A 16283-nucleotide genomic window follows, 5' to 3' on the forward strand; every position below is an offset into this window, starting at 1 on the left:
TAATTCTGGGGTTCATCACTCACTTTATTAAAAATTCCCCCGAAAGACTTCACTGGAATAAACACCACTCTAAATTTTCAGAGAATCAGTTTTTAGAAATTAAATCTAAACAGACTACTTGGAAGTGCGTTTCCAATTTATACCTTTCAAGTCTATTTTAACTACAAGAACATTTCTCAACTAGTTATTAAAACTTGTTCATATTTCAGCAGGGATATATTAATCTAGTCACTGAAAAACAGTTACCTCCCTATGGTACACAGAGAGCATCAGGTCTATAATTACATAGCTTTCCATGGAAATACAGAACTTTAATAAAATCATACAACCAAAACTCTGGTATCTGAAGAGACCTTTAACATCTTTTAAAAGTCTGGAGAACGGCTAGTGTTTCGATCCTGATTCCTTCATCCCTAGCTGTGCTCCTGAACTGAAAAGCCTTGGAAACAGTGTTTGAGACACACCCAGCAGAGTTATTCTGTCATAAAAAAAAAAACCATAAAACTACTTAATAGTGATGATAAACACCTGACCAAGCCTTCACTTCAGCAGAGCATTTCAGTATCTCTTTGGACTTTTCCCACCACATTTTCTGGGATCTCCTAAAGTCACTGCAGAAGGGAGCTAGGAACCAGATGGAACCAGTCAGAGAAAGGTCATTCAAAAGCTCCCATCACAACCAAGCATGGTGACAAAAAGCCTGCCATCTCAGCACATGCAGGAAGCTGGAAGGTTATAGGACTGTGGCAGGAGGATAAGGAGTTAGTTCAAGGCCAGCCTAGGTGAAACCCTGCCTCAAAATTAAAACAAAACAAAACAACAACAACAACAATAAAAAAAAACAGAATTCACATTCTAGTTGGCCCAGATAGGTCAAGATATTGGCACTGTTACCAGCCAGGATGAGTCAAGGAATTGGCAGGACATTAATAGCCCGGTTCAGGCAGAGCACTGTTACCTCCAAACAGCACCCAATAAGAAGGATAAAGAAGAGCACAGACCCAGGAAAAAGTACTCATGTCTACTCCTTTGCTTTATGTTTTTTATTCATAAGGCCACAGCGCAAAACCCCACTACATTTACCCTAAAGGAAACTCGGGCAGTTGGGTGGAAAGCCTCAGTATACATTCTCTGTTAGATTATCTTCAATTAGAAAATTATACAAGAAGCTGAATGCTTCTTGTGTAGCAAGAAAATGCTATGTGTAGCAGTTTAACCACTGCACAAGGCCTCAGGTAACAAAAGCTAACAGTTTTCAGTCAGCATGTGACATAAAGAATGCTAACAAGGACAGCAAGCATCTGAGGTGTGAGCACACTGTCCAAAATCCTCAACCACCCTGCTCTGTTGAAGGTCAAGCAACTGCTCCAACTTCTCTTTAACACGATGGGGGAGAAACAGCACGAGAGAGGGTGATTTGAGTTAAAAATGAAGAGTGGGAGAAGGCTCAGACTCACACCTTTGCATGGTAGCTCAGGTCAGAGGGAAATCTGGTTAAGCTCTGCACTAAAAGTTGATTTGGAGAAACAGCATAGAGTTGCCTCTCTGTCAGCAACTCAAATTACCAAATAATCTGACTTTGTCAGTTCCAGAAACCTCAACTATAGTTCAAGATGAACACAGACAGTCAGAGATCCAATATTGGCCCTGGGAGAGCATTGCCTGAAGGAATGTGAGAGTTACTTCCTTTCTGTTTTTCATCACCTGGAGAATGGACGTAAGCAAGAAAATACATGAAAGAAATAGAAATCGCTGTATCCGTAACGCTCAGCACATCACCGTGGGTGAGCAGCCGCCCCAGTAGTTGTCTTCCACTCCAAGCGTAGTTCGAACAGCCTCAAGCTTCTGAGTGATACTGTTCAGTTGAAGGCAAATAATGCCAGGTATGATGACACATGCCTATAACTCCCTGCCCTGGGAAGCAAAGGCAGGAGGCACACAAAGTTCAATAGCACCCTGAGCTACAGAATGAGATCCTGTCTCCAAAACAAAACAAAAGAAAACTCACTTACTGTTTAGCAAAGTACTCTGAGAGCACATGAGCTTTGTATATAGTTTATATAAAATTCCCACTATCAGAACTCCGAGGAAGTTGCCTCTATGGCTATGCTACGGGAACGACTCTACAAACACACACACAAACTACACAGATTCATGTAAGACACTTGGATCATGTCTCGATGAGGACTGGACTCAGTTCCAAGCTTTTCATGTCATATAAGGATCTGCCTGTCTTCTTGAAATGATTTCACACAGAAGCCGCATACTTCACTCAGAAAATTTTTTATTACTTATCTCCTGCCCCACCCATTTTTAAGAACGATCTGACTCATTTCTTTGATGACAACAACATCATGGGTGGGAGTGAATACAGGAGTGGGCAGGGTAGGAGGAGAAGAGGGGGGGAGAAGAGGAGAAGGAAAGAGGAAGGAGCCAAGAGCTGAATCACAGCCATGTGAGTAATCTTAGGGTTATTTTTCTTCTTCCTAAGGATATAAATCAAATTAAGCTTGTTTTGCTGTAGATGAAGGAAAGAGAATATAATAATATCATGAATCAGAGCAATTATCAACTATGTGACACTCACTAAAAATTAACTACAGTCACTGTTTTCTCACAAACTGTCCAGAAGATGCAAGAGCATTGGTTAATCAATACAATTTGACAAAAATCCCACAAGTTTGAACTCATTGACAACCCTCTTCTCTAAAAAACATTCCATTTACACATGTATTTCAGAAAAGGACTTATTTCAGAGCCCACTGTAAGATAATCTTTGGCCCTTGGGAGTTAGTGAGAAAAACACAAAGGCAATATTAGGTAGAGGCCAGGTTACACACTATGTTAGTCAAGACCAAATTCAGAATTTCTAAGAACAGTCGCTCAGAAAACGATTATAGCCTCTGAAAAGTATCCACTGGAACTGATGAGTGCATGCACTAGTAGGGCAAAGCCCCAGAAGAAAGCGGGCATCTCTGTAGTAAGAAAGTTACCATGGGAACCTTAGACTGAAATACATGAATCCCCAGGAATGAATGAATTCACTAGGAATGATTACAAAAAGATGGACTGAAGCCAAATAAAAATCAAGCATTAAAAATGTATGCAAAACTATTACATGGGAGGGGGATCAGCTCTCTTGGGCATACCTATAATCTCAGCACCAGGACACAAAGGCAGGACGACTGCTGAGTTCAAGGTCAACTCATACATACATGCTTTTCTTTGTTAACAGAAAAGTGGATAGATTAAATAAAAGTTTTCAAACAAACACATTAGTATTTTCTACTCTTGGGTAAAATGGAATTATTAAAAAGTTAAAAGGGCATTTTCCCTCTTAGCAATCTTGAGTCTGGAACCCAGGTATTCAAGCATGCTAGGCAAGAGCTCTATCACCTAGTTGCTTGCTGTTGTTTTTGCTAAAGCACGGAGCTCACAAGAGTGAACAAGACAGTGATTTCTACAAATCCAGCCCCTTACAGAATAAGAGCTCAAAAAGGATAGTGCTTTTATCATATTGCTAGCTTTTCCAAAGTTCGTTTCTATTTATAGGATAGTAATTTTGTACTAATACCATTAATGAGGTCTCTAATAAATTATTTCAAAACAACTTCAAATATGCCAAGGCTTTTAAGCTTCTTGGGTACTTTGAACTGCTCAATTTGGAAATTTTAGTTAGTAATGAGTTCTTTGTGGATGACTATTTGTATACCTGAGTTTACCTATCAGCAAATCTGCCTGAATAGTAATAAATCTTAACCAAGATAAACTATCTATTAATGCTGGGTTTATATAAAATAAACCACATCTGTTCTCAGACTGGATGACTTAGCTATCAACATCCTCAGCCTTCAATTCAATGACTCTTCCAAGTTACTAGGACTTAATTTTTCAATCAGCATTCTCCAAACTCATAATCTCAAATTTCCTATGTAACAAAACCAATATTCTCCAGCCCAATTTTGCCAATCCTGTTCTGTGCCTACTGTAAAGCCTAGAAGAAATTTCCAATTCATATTTAATTCTCTCTCTTTCTCTCTCAAAGGGAACAAAAGGTTCTGTAGCTGAGTAGATGGTTCAGTTGGAAGGTACCTACATTCATTCAGAGCCCATGTAAAAAAAGTCAAGCATTGTTGCACAAATCGGTAATCGCAGTGCTAGGCAAGCCAGACCAACTAGATCTCTAGGACTCACTGACGAGCATGGTCTAGCCTAGTCTACTTAAGACAGCTACATGCCAGTAAGAGTCCCTGCATCAAAAGAGTTGATGGTACTGGAGAAGTGACAAGGCCATGCTCTGGCCTCCACATGTGCACGTGTACCTGCACACACATACACACAACATGCAGATGTTCTAAATAGTAACTCAAGGGGTAAAAGTACCCTAAATGGACGAGCCATTGAGCACGCTGTTTAGGTACTTTCTGTTCCCTAATACACTAAACATTTGGAGTGGGAGCAAGGGTGGGTACAGGGGCTTCCGAGCATTTGTCAAGTTGTGGGAATCACAAGTTTCAGAGGCACCACAGATTTTAAGTAGAAGTGAATTTCAGACTGTTTATAATCAGTCATTAAGTATGGAATAAGAGAGACAAGAAAAAAATGTATTTGCAAAGACACCCTGGAAAGCAGGACTCTGCTCAAGGACAGTGATGTGCAGGTGGGAGGCGGGTGATCTTCGCTGGGAGGAAACAAAGCAAAGGAGTCAGTAGAGGCAGAAACATTTCTCTTAGAAATGTCCAGAACAAGGGGCATGCTGACATGGAAGGGAGAAAATTTCATGGAGTCCCATTCCTAGGCAAAGTACTAATAGGCAACTAATAACACTTAGAACAATAAGGACAATTAGCCTCTCCCTGGGATGAGCCCCCTCACTGGTTTTCCAATGTAGAGTGGTCAACCTTAAAATAATACACACAACCATCAATAAAACTTGACTGACTTGGTAGGTAGTATTTACACATATTTGTGCATACACAAAAACATGTATATAACCATAAAACAAAAAGAGGTTATCAACTTTAACTGGGCAGAAAGGGAATGGGGAAATGGATGTATTTCTTCTTCAATTAGAAACATTAAAATGGAGAAGGAGAACATAAAAAGAAGTCATTACTTCATTTGAAGAAATGTATTTTAACAATAAACCTTAGTTCCCAACCTTGTAGCTATTAAATCACCACTTTCCCACTTTTCCTTTAATGTACCTCACTATCTCCCTCCTAATTTACCCTGATTCATCATTATCCAGCATAAGACCAAGCTATCAGAACCATGCTACCTATGGAAAAGTAACTAGCAGGATGGTATTGGAACCTTAAATGACCACAACATTAAATGCATTTGGTGTGGACAGCATAAAGAGTCCTACCTAATGCTTGAAGTGTGGGGAAGAAAGTCAAAGCAAATGGAGATTGTATTGAGGCTCCAAACCAAAAAGAACACTTAAGAAAATAGGGAGGACAAGTGGGGGAGCCACTTAAATACAAACACCCCATACTTTGTTTTGTTTGTTAGTTTTTTTCAAGACAAGGTTTCTCTGTAGCTTTGGAGCCTGTCCTGGAACTAGCTTTTGTAGACCAGACTGGCCTTGAACTCACAGAAATCTGCCTGCTTCTGCCTCCCAAGTGCTGGGAGTAAAGGCATGTGCCACCACTGCCTAACTCACTCTTCTTCTTCTTCTTCTTCTTCTTCTTCTTCTTCTTCTTCTTCTTCTTCTTCTTCTTCTTCTTCTTCTTCTTCTTCTTCTTCTTCTTCTTCTTCTTCTTCTTCTTTCTAAAAAAAAGACTAGATCTGGAACCCACAGCCTTGTGTATCTTAGACATGAAGGACTTTAGGGTCAACTTGATTGCATTTACCATCATCTAGGAAACAAATCTGTGAAAATGTCTGTGAACATGTTTTCAGAGATGTTCAACTGAAGAGGGAAGGGCCACCCAGAATGTGAGCACCAACACCACAGGAACTGGAGTCCCAGCCTTAATAAAAACAAATGTAAACGTGAACTGAGTCCCTGCCTCTGGATGCAATGTGACCAACTGCCTTCGCTCCTGCTGTGTTAGTAGAACATGAAATGAAAAAGTGAGTAGAAAAATATCAAGCCTTCCTTTTCCTTCCATGACTTGCTTCTGTCAGGTATTTTGTCACAAAGCAACGAATACACCAGGCTGGACCCTAGGCCATTTTACTTTTCATTTGAGACAGGGTCTCTCAATCCTAGGATCAAATATTTCTCCCAGTTCAGCCTGCGTAGCTGAAGCATGTCGTGACAATAATATGTTCTAGCCTCACCTCAAGACCAGGAATTTTCCTCATGTAAGGAGCTACCCTTTTCTCTATATTTCACCCTATTAAGCCATTAGACAAGAATGTCAGAGCTTCTAACAGTTGTAGAAGATGTCAACACAGGTCAAAAACCAGATGCTGGAAAATTCAGACGTCTTTGCAGTGGTGACTTCTTACCTTAGGAGCCTACAGTATTTTCAAAGAAAAAAAATGAGAAGCAAACTTACATCTGTCTGAAAAAAAAGTTATACTTAAACCAACCACAACAAACAAAATCAAATCTCACCAATGTATTAGTCCCAATGCAGACAGGTAAAGACGTTAAGTGGGGAAACCAAGAGACCCTAACAAATGCCTGACCAGCCTTTACTGTTCCCTAAGTAATTCCTGTGAGACAGCAAAGTTTGCTTTCACAGAAACTGAAACGTTAACACTCCTAACAAAAATGGACAAAAATAAAATTCCTAAGCTTACCACACAGTTCTAAGATCCAATATTATCTACACTGAAACACTACTGACTTAATGAAGCTCCATTCTTTCAGATTAACATTAGGAAAGTAACAAACTTTGCCACTTAAGCACACATAAAATAGTACCTCAAAGACGTGGATGATGGTCAAACTCGTCATTTATTGCTCTGTTCTGAGGAACTGGGCAATACCCTTTGCCTTCACTTCACTGCTTGGAATGGATCAGCAGGTAAGTATGTAATGTTGTAATGGGGCATAATACAGCTTCAACTACTTCTACAGTCTGACATATTGTTCTGAAAGGTAGAGTCTCAATCATTTCCTCAGTTTCACTAATATTAAAGTCACTCCCTGCCACCATCATGACTTTCTGCATATACAAGGGCACTGACCCAATGCCAACAAGCAGGCACAATCTATACAGAACCAGGAACAGACAACACATACAGTCAAATAAACACTTACTGTGGATCTATTTATTGTGGATGCCAGAGTAAACAACAGCTATAATAACCAGTGCTGGGCAGATAACAATTGAAGTCCCTTCCACTGCCATATGCACCAATTTTAGAAATGTGAAGATCTCAGGCAGTGTCCAAGAGAAATCCCCTTAGACTATGTGAAATGTAGATGTTGTGGTTTTCCCTTCAACTGGGTGAATACATATTCTCTATCATTTATTCTCACCACACTGCCAAATACACTCATTCAATGTCTTACCAAATACTTTCTAAGCTCTGGGCACTATGCTGGGTTTAGAAAATACAGCCATGAACAAGAGACATAGGCTCTGCCCTAATGGAGTTTCTAAACTATAAGGAAAGGAAATAGAATCAAATAAATACAGAATAGGCAAGCTGGTGATAAGGTACCCAGGAAGAATAGAGGAGGCAGGGGAGAGAGCAGATTCCATAATTATCTAAGCAGGGAATGAAGAGGACATGGCAGAGAGGAAAGAACTTGAGGTGGAAATATGCCTTCTCAGGAATAAAAATCAGTAGAAAGTCCAGTGTTACAGCAGAATGAGCAGGGGAGAAAGAAGAGAGAAATGAGATTGATTAAGCTGGAGAGGCACTGGGAAGCAGGTTAAACAGGGCTTCATGGACCAGTCAAAAGAGTCCTTACTCCAAGAAACAAAACCATATGAAGTTTTTGATTGTGAGAGTGGGCTATCTAAGGATCTTTGGAGGGTGTTTTAGGACAGCTTTATTTCAGTTACTATGGCAAACTATCTGACATAACATAGAAGCTTTCACTGGGTTCAAAACTGGTTTTGTTCAATTGCTTTGGGTCTGTGCTGAGACTAAGAAGAGGAGAAAATGGTAGGAGGAGGACCGAGGCCCTTGAATGTGAAGGGGTTGGGGCAATGATAAGTAGCTCAACAAGGTGTATAGGGTAGTTTTATATCAACTTGACACAAGCTCAAGTCATCAAAGAGGAGGGAGTCCCAACTAAGAAAGCATGTCCATAAGATCTAGCTGTAAGGCATTTTCTTACTTAGTGATTGATGGGGGATGGCCCAGTCTAATGGGGCAACCCCAGGGCTGATGAACAAGCCATGGGGAGCAAGCCTGCAAGTAGTACCATCGCTCTATGGTCTCTGCCTCCAGGTTTCTCTCTTCACTGATTTTGATAATGAACTGTCATATGGAACTGTGCACTAAATAAACCATTTACTCCCCAAGTTGCTTTGGTCATGGTCTTTCATCACAGCAATAGTAACCATAACAAAAAGAACTAGCAAGGATACCCCTTCTTCAGGGAGTCAATGGCATCAGGAGAAAAAGTGACAAGCATGATAAGCTGGTGGATACCAGGACCAGTATATCACACTGAATTTCAACTGTGGAGGTCCTAGGTGCTTCTAGCAGGGGAATATGGAAACACCATTCCTAAAGGATGTGAGGCCTACAGAGCACAGGACAGAGAGGCATTCCAGGTTGCGCTAAGGGATAACTTTGGAACAGAGGCTTCAGGAAGAAGTGCATGGTAGAACAGATGAGTGAACACAGACAGGGCAATTGCAGGAGCCTACTCTTTACGTCTCTGATAAGGCAAAATGAGAAGTTTAGTCAGAGCACCCATGGAGGTATATTGGTACATCTGTTTGGTTTCCTTACAAGCTCATCTACCTTCTATATCACAAGTCTTTTTAAGACCTCTTCAGACTTGGGTAATTTTATCTCCTATATGGCTGCTTATTGTTGCTGCTGCCACACTGGCCAAAGGGAGTCGACAACCACAATGCATGTTTTATAAGGCAATGCGACAAAAAGCTTTGTTGGTAATATAACCCAGAATAATCTAATAGGTTGTGGTTATAGACTGAAGTATCTAGCAAACCTTAAACTGCAAGTGGTCAGCAGAGCTGTGAGCAATCAGTGAATGGTGCTTAGCTTTACTAAAAAACAAACTCTGAGCAAAAGCACATTGATAATTGACAGTGAATACTACTTCAGAGATAAAACAACCAAAGCAGCATACATTACTTGAAGACACCTAAGTATATGACTTATTCAAATCTGTCTCATGAACTAGAGATTGAACATGTCTCCATGAATGACCTTGAGAGCTCCAATAAGCAGGAATGGCACTAAGGGTTACCTCCCAGAGAGTTGGCAAGCACCGGGTAGAATCCATCTGTAGCTATACAACGAAGTCTGAGCAGAGGTCTTGGTAGCTGAGGACATCAAATCCTTCCAAACCCAGCATCTTGAGGTCCAGACAGAATGTACATTAACATTAACATTTTCAACTTTAAGAATGCTATATTCCAGGTATTGGCTATGAAAAGCAGCCTCCAAATTCTTAGGTTAATATCAAGGACACACACACAAAGATGGGGTACCTGAATTAGTTAACCCCAGATAAGGACAGTCAAATGGGGTTCAGAACACAAAATTCTCAGGCCAAATGCCAGCTCTACTCAACCCTACTACTGATTATAGGATATGTAACCTTGAAATTTTTCAGAATTAGCATAAAAACTTTTCAGGAGAATCACAAAAACAGAGCAGAGGAATGTTACATATCCTTAGAATACCAAGTGTACTATGAAATTTGAGGGCAAGAAAAGCTAAGGTGCTGCCAACATAGCTATCATGAAGATTAGAATCAGAATCACATTATAGGAGAAGGCAGAAACTGGAAATAGATTATATGCCTGCCTCAGGCCGTTTTTGTCCTCATCACCTCTGAGGTTATCTTCTGGAACTCCAGAGGAACAATGGCATAAAACACTGTCTACTGGATCACAGAAGACATGCTACGCTGCAGGAAAGAAAATGGCCCTATGAGGGCTCTCCACTATGAGAAGAGACAGATTGAAGCAAGCTTAGCAAGAACAAGGAGTGGATTTAGAAAGTGAACCAAGCAAGGCTATCAACTCTCAATTTTGCCATCTCTGCACCTTGTTGTGGGATTTTGGAGCCTCTTGAAATTACACACAGCTATTCAATGAAGTTGTGTTACTGTGTAGGTATAGTATCTTTTCTTTCTTTTTCTTTCATTTGGTTCATTGTTTTGCTTTTGTGGGTTTTGAGGCAAATGTCTATAGTGTTGCTGAGGATAGTGTAATCTAGGCAAGTGTCTGACCACTGAACTACATCCTTAGCCCTATAAGCTGTGTCGTCTGAGTGTGGTCTCTACCCAAAGTCTCATCAACACACCAGCCCTTGCTGCCTTCCCAATCTCAGATAACCAAGAACTCCAGTGGTACTTCAGCAAGACTTGTCCCCACATGTTCTGTAATATTAGCCCCAAATGGAAGGAAATAGGTGTTAGGAACTCGCTAGAACAAGATGGCATGAGTTGGTTTCCATTTTCAAAATGCAAATATTGAACAAGGAACAGATGTATCCAAACAAAGGGAAAGGATGTCTCAGCATATGAAACTATAGATCTGTATCACCTATATACTAGGCTCTCTAAAGACCACTAAATATTGGTTTGCTCTTAACAAAAAAAACACCTTTCAACCTTAAAATGTGCAATCCCATGGCTAGGATCTGTGACAGGAGAAATACACATGGTGAAGACCCAATCCTTCAAAAAGCAAGATGTGATCAGAGACCTGGCACAAGAGTGAGGAAAGATCAGACAGGGCATGTAACTCTAGTATATTATGCACAGTGGTACAATATTTACAGAAGCCCTAGGCTCTATCCCCAACACCACAGCAAACAGACAAACCAGAAAACGATAAATCATCTAAGGAAGCATGTGGACTCCAAAGGAACAGAACGAACATCGTCAGCTTTTCCATCCTTTCTTCAAATGATTGGTGGGGGAGAGCCCAACACAGTAACATCGACCAAGGCAAACCTTCTGCCAGGAGCTAGAAGAGTGTCTGTTAGCAGCTGTGTTCCCTACTGCCTGCCCTACTCTCAAACTCCCACAGCACCCAGCCTTAATAATATTCAAGTATGTGTTCTAGGATGAGCAGCACTCTAATGAGTAGCAATGACTGCCAAGACACAAGGGTGAGCTGGCTGCAGTGCCAAGGTTGGTCTTGGAAAGAGTAAAAGAACATGACTGGCAGGGATAGGAGACCCAAGGACTGGTACTATCACTTCCTTTGTTTTTGTTGTTCGTTCTTCTCATGCCCCTTTGAAAGACAGATCACCTCTATAACCTAGGCTATCCTTGAACACTATTCCCCATCTCAACCTCCCCCATATGCTGGATTTACACATTTGCAGTTTTCCGTCACCCAGGAATGACTTAGTCCCTCTACCTACATTTTTACTCCTAAAAAGAATGAAGGAGGAGTTGTAGCTGTGGCCAGTGAGCCATGCAGAGAGGGTCAGGAAGAGTTCCATAAAGAACACATCTCAGAGGTATCACCCAAAAGCAAGGAGTCCTACTCCCCATCTTAAGCCAGCATCCTGGCCCAGTTCTCACCCAAGATACCCAATTCCACAAAAAGATTCTTGTGAAACAGGAATATCCCAAGAACAATATCCTTCCCAAAGACCAAAGCTGCTCATACAGACTGAAGATGTAAGCAAGCAGTGCTGACAGTGCAACATGAACTTGTTTACCAAGAAAGGCGCTTCTCAGCAGCCCCATCTTCCTAATGTGGGGAGACAGGTCCAAGGAGACCCATTTCCAAGGTTGGGATTTTTTATGGGGTGGTTGGCTTTGTCTTTGTCTTGAGATAGGGTCTCCCAATGTAGTCCTGGCTATCCTGAAATTCTCTATGTAGACCAGACTGGCATCAAATGTAGAGAAATCCACCAGCCCCTATCTCTGTCTCCCATGTGATAGGTCTAAAAGCATGCACCATCATGCCTGGTCCAACTTCCCAGTTTTTCAAGTAGGAAACATACTGTAGTATAATGTGTATAAAGTAAAATAACATGCCAATGAACCACTGTAGTGTTCCTTCACTGCTCATACCTTCTTGCCCATGGTTTAACGTAAGTATGAGCTCAAACTATAACATAAAATCAGTATATGAGCCAGATATTAATTTGGGAGCAAATTATGTCAATGCCTTACATTCTTCCTCCTGAAAGGTGGTTGGAAGTGTATCTCAGCAGCAGAGTTCTGTCTAGCCTATGCAAGGACTAGGGTTTCAACTGGAGCACTATGTGCTAAAACAAACTAGCAATAATTATCACCAACAAAAGCAACCCCATGTTGTCATTGGGGGAATATTCATATCGCTTTAATGCAGATTCATGCTGACGTGCCCAAATTTTGCATGGGTGCTGGAGATCTACTCTCTAGTTCTTATGATTATGCTACAAGTATTTTATCAACTGAGCCATGTCCGCAACCAACATTTCAAGGCTATTAAAGTATTGACACTTCTATCAAGGGGGGTGGTCCTACCAGTGTCAAGGAAACAGATTTCCGAGGGTATTACAATACTGACTCTTTGGGACTGGAGAAACAGCTCTGTGGCTAAGGGCACTTGCTGGCTCTTCTTAGAGAAGGGCTTGATTCCCAGTACCCAAATAGTAACACACACCCTCAAACATGGATTCCATTGTATTTGATGTCCTCTTTGGCCTCTACCAGAACCAGACATACACATGTTGCACAAACAAGGATAAATGCAAACATTCATATACATAAAATTAAAATCTGAAAAAATTAAAGATAGTGACTCCAACAGTTGAAGTGAAAAAATCTTAAGAGTTTCAAAAAAAAAAGTGTTCCTGAAATTAGCCTTCTAGGAAAGTTACGACAAAATAAAGTCTTCTTCTCATTTAATGGACACAACTATGGAATTGATACTACAGCAGAGCAATGACTAGAGTAGGCTGAACTAGTGTTAGCCTACATAAGACAAGTTCATTCTGTGAAGAATTTCCGGCAGCAAGGGCAAGGTGAATCATAATTCCCTCACTACAACTAATGGATTTCCATGCGTGACCCTCCTCACATTTTCCATGGCTGCCACACAGACACTGGATCAGTTCTATATGAAGTACCTACTGCAGGTATACCTCAACTTATATCCAGATCTTTCCCTCCAACATTTCACAGATCTAGACTGTTTTGATTTTCTCTTTCTTCTGCTTCATTTAAAAGCAGTTTATGGTAGAAAACTTCAAAGTATATACAAAAATAAAGAGAACAGTATATAAGGTGCAGTTGTACCTTAAATAATTTATAATAATAACAACAACAACTCCGCTTTGATTTTGGGTAGTTAAGAAACCATCACTAAAAAAAAAATAAGCAAGTGAATACATAAACCTTTCTGAGGCCAACAGATAGATTTCCTTTGTTATTTGTTTTGTTTTATTTTCAGACAGAGTCTCATACTGTGATGCAGACTGCCTACAACTCACTATGTAGCACAGGCTGGCCTCAAAGTCATGGAATGCATCCTACCTCACCCGACAGGTGTTTAAATTATAGGCATGAATTCACCACATCTAGTGACGTTCAATTATTTAAATTTATTTATTGTGTTATATATGTATAGATGCATGCCGTGGCATGAATGTGGAGATCTGTGAACAACATATGTGAGTTGGTTCGAGCCTTCCACCATGTGGGTCTGGGGATCAACTCATCAACATGAGATAATTTTAAGACATAATTTTATAGTGTTTGGTTGTTTCCTTAAGGTTTTCTACAGGAGTTAAATTATTACCAAATGAAAAGTTAATATTCAATTAATCATATCATTAATCTCTAAGTCCATATTCCAAATTTGTTTTAAAAGATATTATGAAAAATTGTTTTTAAATGAGAAGTGATTATTTTGTATCCTCCTATCCTTTAGTTGTTTATTTGTTTGGCAGAGGTCAGGGTGGCATCTTCTTCAAAGTAATTTGAAGAGAGCACAGATCATTTCCCATAAAATCAAAGTAGATGCTACAATTAAAAATGAGACAACTGGTCTTCTTCCAAGAACTAGAATTAAATGCATTCATTGTATAAAATCAGCAGCCTACAGTTCTAGCTAAATCCCATCCTTCCTTTACCATTGTAACATTTGTATACTCACTACCACAGCCAACCCTCTGTTTATTAACCACTTCTTACCCTAGTCTATACTCAGCAAAATAAATGACAGTCCCTCCTCTTGCCAATGAGGATAGTGTGTCTAGAGCATGCTATAGAGAGCAATTCTTCTGATTCTCAAAATTCCTACATTGATTAGTACAGGGTTTGCAAGAAACCCATGTTTATTCTCTTGTCCACTTTCAGTTATCTCTAGATGACTTCATATAAGACAAATGTGGCATGTAAGAAACAACTGCATGTTGCATAAAAATGCAATGAACTTACTGCAAACATTTTGGACTTGATACTCTCCATCAAAATGCTCCCGAGTTCCTAAGTGCAGCATCTTCAGAGTACTCTCATTTGATGAAAGCTATTTCTGGCATGCAGAATAAACCACCATTAGTCTATGTGACCATCTCCAGTACCTTTCCATTCTTCATAATTCTTACCTTTTTTTCTTTCTAAGTTTCTCTCTCTTACAAGCTCTGCACAACCTCTTCATTGAGGTTTTAACATGTGGTAAGTCCTTTGAAATGTCTAAGAATGATAATATTATACGATATGTCATGGTTGGTTACTTTTACAGCTCTCTGATCACTTAGGACACTATAGAAGAGAAAGCACTGTGGGGACAGATGAGAACACACGCCCTTCTAAACTGCTATGGCCCTGTAATGCATTTCAAGGTACAATATAAACATTGACATACAGAACTTTGTGGGGTTGAAGAGGTAGACTGCTGGTTAAGAGGACTTGCTTCTCTTCCTGAAGACCCAGTTTTGATCCAATACCTGGTGATAGAAAATCACCTGTAGCTCCAGGAAATCCAACACTATACTCTCTTCTGGTATCTATTGTACACACACATGGTGCACATAAACTCACAAGAGCATACACACATAAAAATGGATAAATAAATCATTTTAAAGGAAATCTTTTTTTTTTTGTTTTTTTGTTTTTTTGTTTTTTTTTTGTTTTTTGAGACAGGGTTTCTCTGCAGCTTTAGAGCCTGTCCTGGAGCTAGCTCTTGTAGACCAGGCTGGTCTCGAACTCACAGAGATCCGCCTGCCTCTGCCTCCCGAGTGCTGGGATTAAAGGCGTGCGCCACCACCGCCCGGCAGGAAATCTTTTTAACAGCCGGTCTATAGTAAAGGCATGTGATGTTCACAAAGCAGTGTCCTTATAGTATGATATAGTTCTGTCTTTGCCATCCCACTGGCTTTTACGCTCACTAACAATCTCTTTACAGCTTTGTGTTATTCAAGGCTTGGAGGCAATTTAATAATGGCCTTTACATACCTCATGCAAATTATACTAAATGCAGACTTGGTCACCAGCTAATTATCACCTCATGACAAAGAGCTCTAGGCAAAGTGGAAGAAACCCAACAGATGACTGGAAAACAGCTTGAGAAAAAGTTTATCATAGACATAAAAACTTTTTTAAAAGGCAGATCATGCCTAAATCCTTAATGATAGTAAACTTCAGTTTCTATTCCTTGAGATTTGTCTTCCAGGCGTTTGATTTCCAAGGCACACTCATAAATTCCAAATATGACATTACATCCAAAATAATACAACTAAAGATCATACTGCTACCTTCTAGCATCTTTCAATAGGAGGAATGGAATTCTTAAGTTTCAGAAAGAACCTGAAGTAAATAAATGCTTCAAGTGTTTTATCACTTCAATGAACACTCCCAGGCAATCATAAAAATACAGCACCTTCAATAAGGATGCCTAATAATAGCAGCTCCTATACCCCCAGTACTTAGAAACGCCTCCCCAAGTTTCTATGGTGATTCTCACTCCTTCCCTCATTCCTCCCAACATATTGTATAATTTATTGGGGAGCCATAAAAGACTGAACATATATAGCTTTTCATAATATATTTTTCTCTCACAATTAAGAATTTAGGTAGGCCAGAGATCTTTCTAAGATACTAAATGCATAAAGGAAGTGTAAGAACCCTAAGGTGATTTTTCTAAGACCCTTCACATTTCACACTCGGCTTTCACTTGAGCCATTTTTAGTGCTTCCTAAATGTAAAGTTT

Source organism: Arvicola amphibius, chromosome X (assembly GCF_903992535.2).
Source record: "Arvicola amphibius chromosome X, mArvAmp1.2, whole genome shotgun sequence".
Taxonomy (NCBI): Eukaryota; Metazoa; Chordata; class Mammalia; order Rodentia; family Cricetidae; genus Arvicola; species Arvicola amphibius.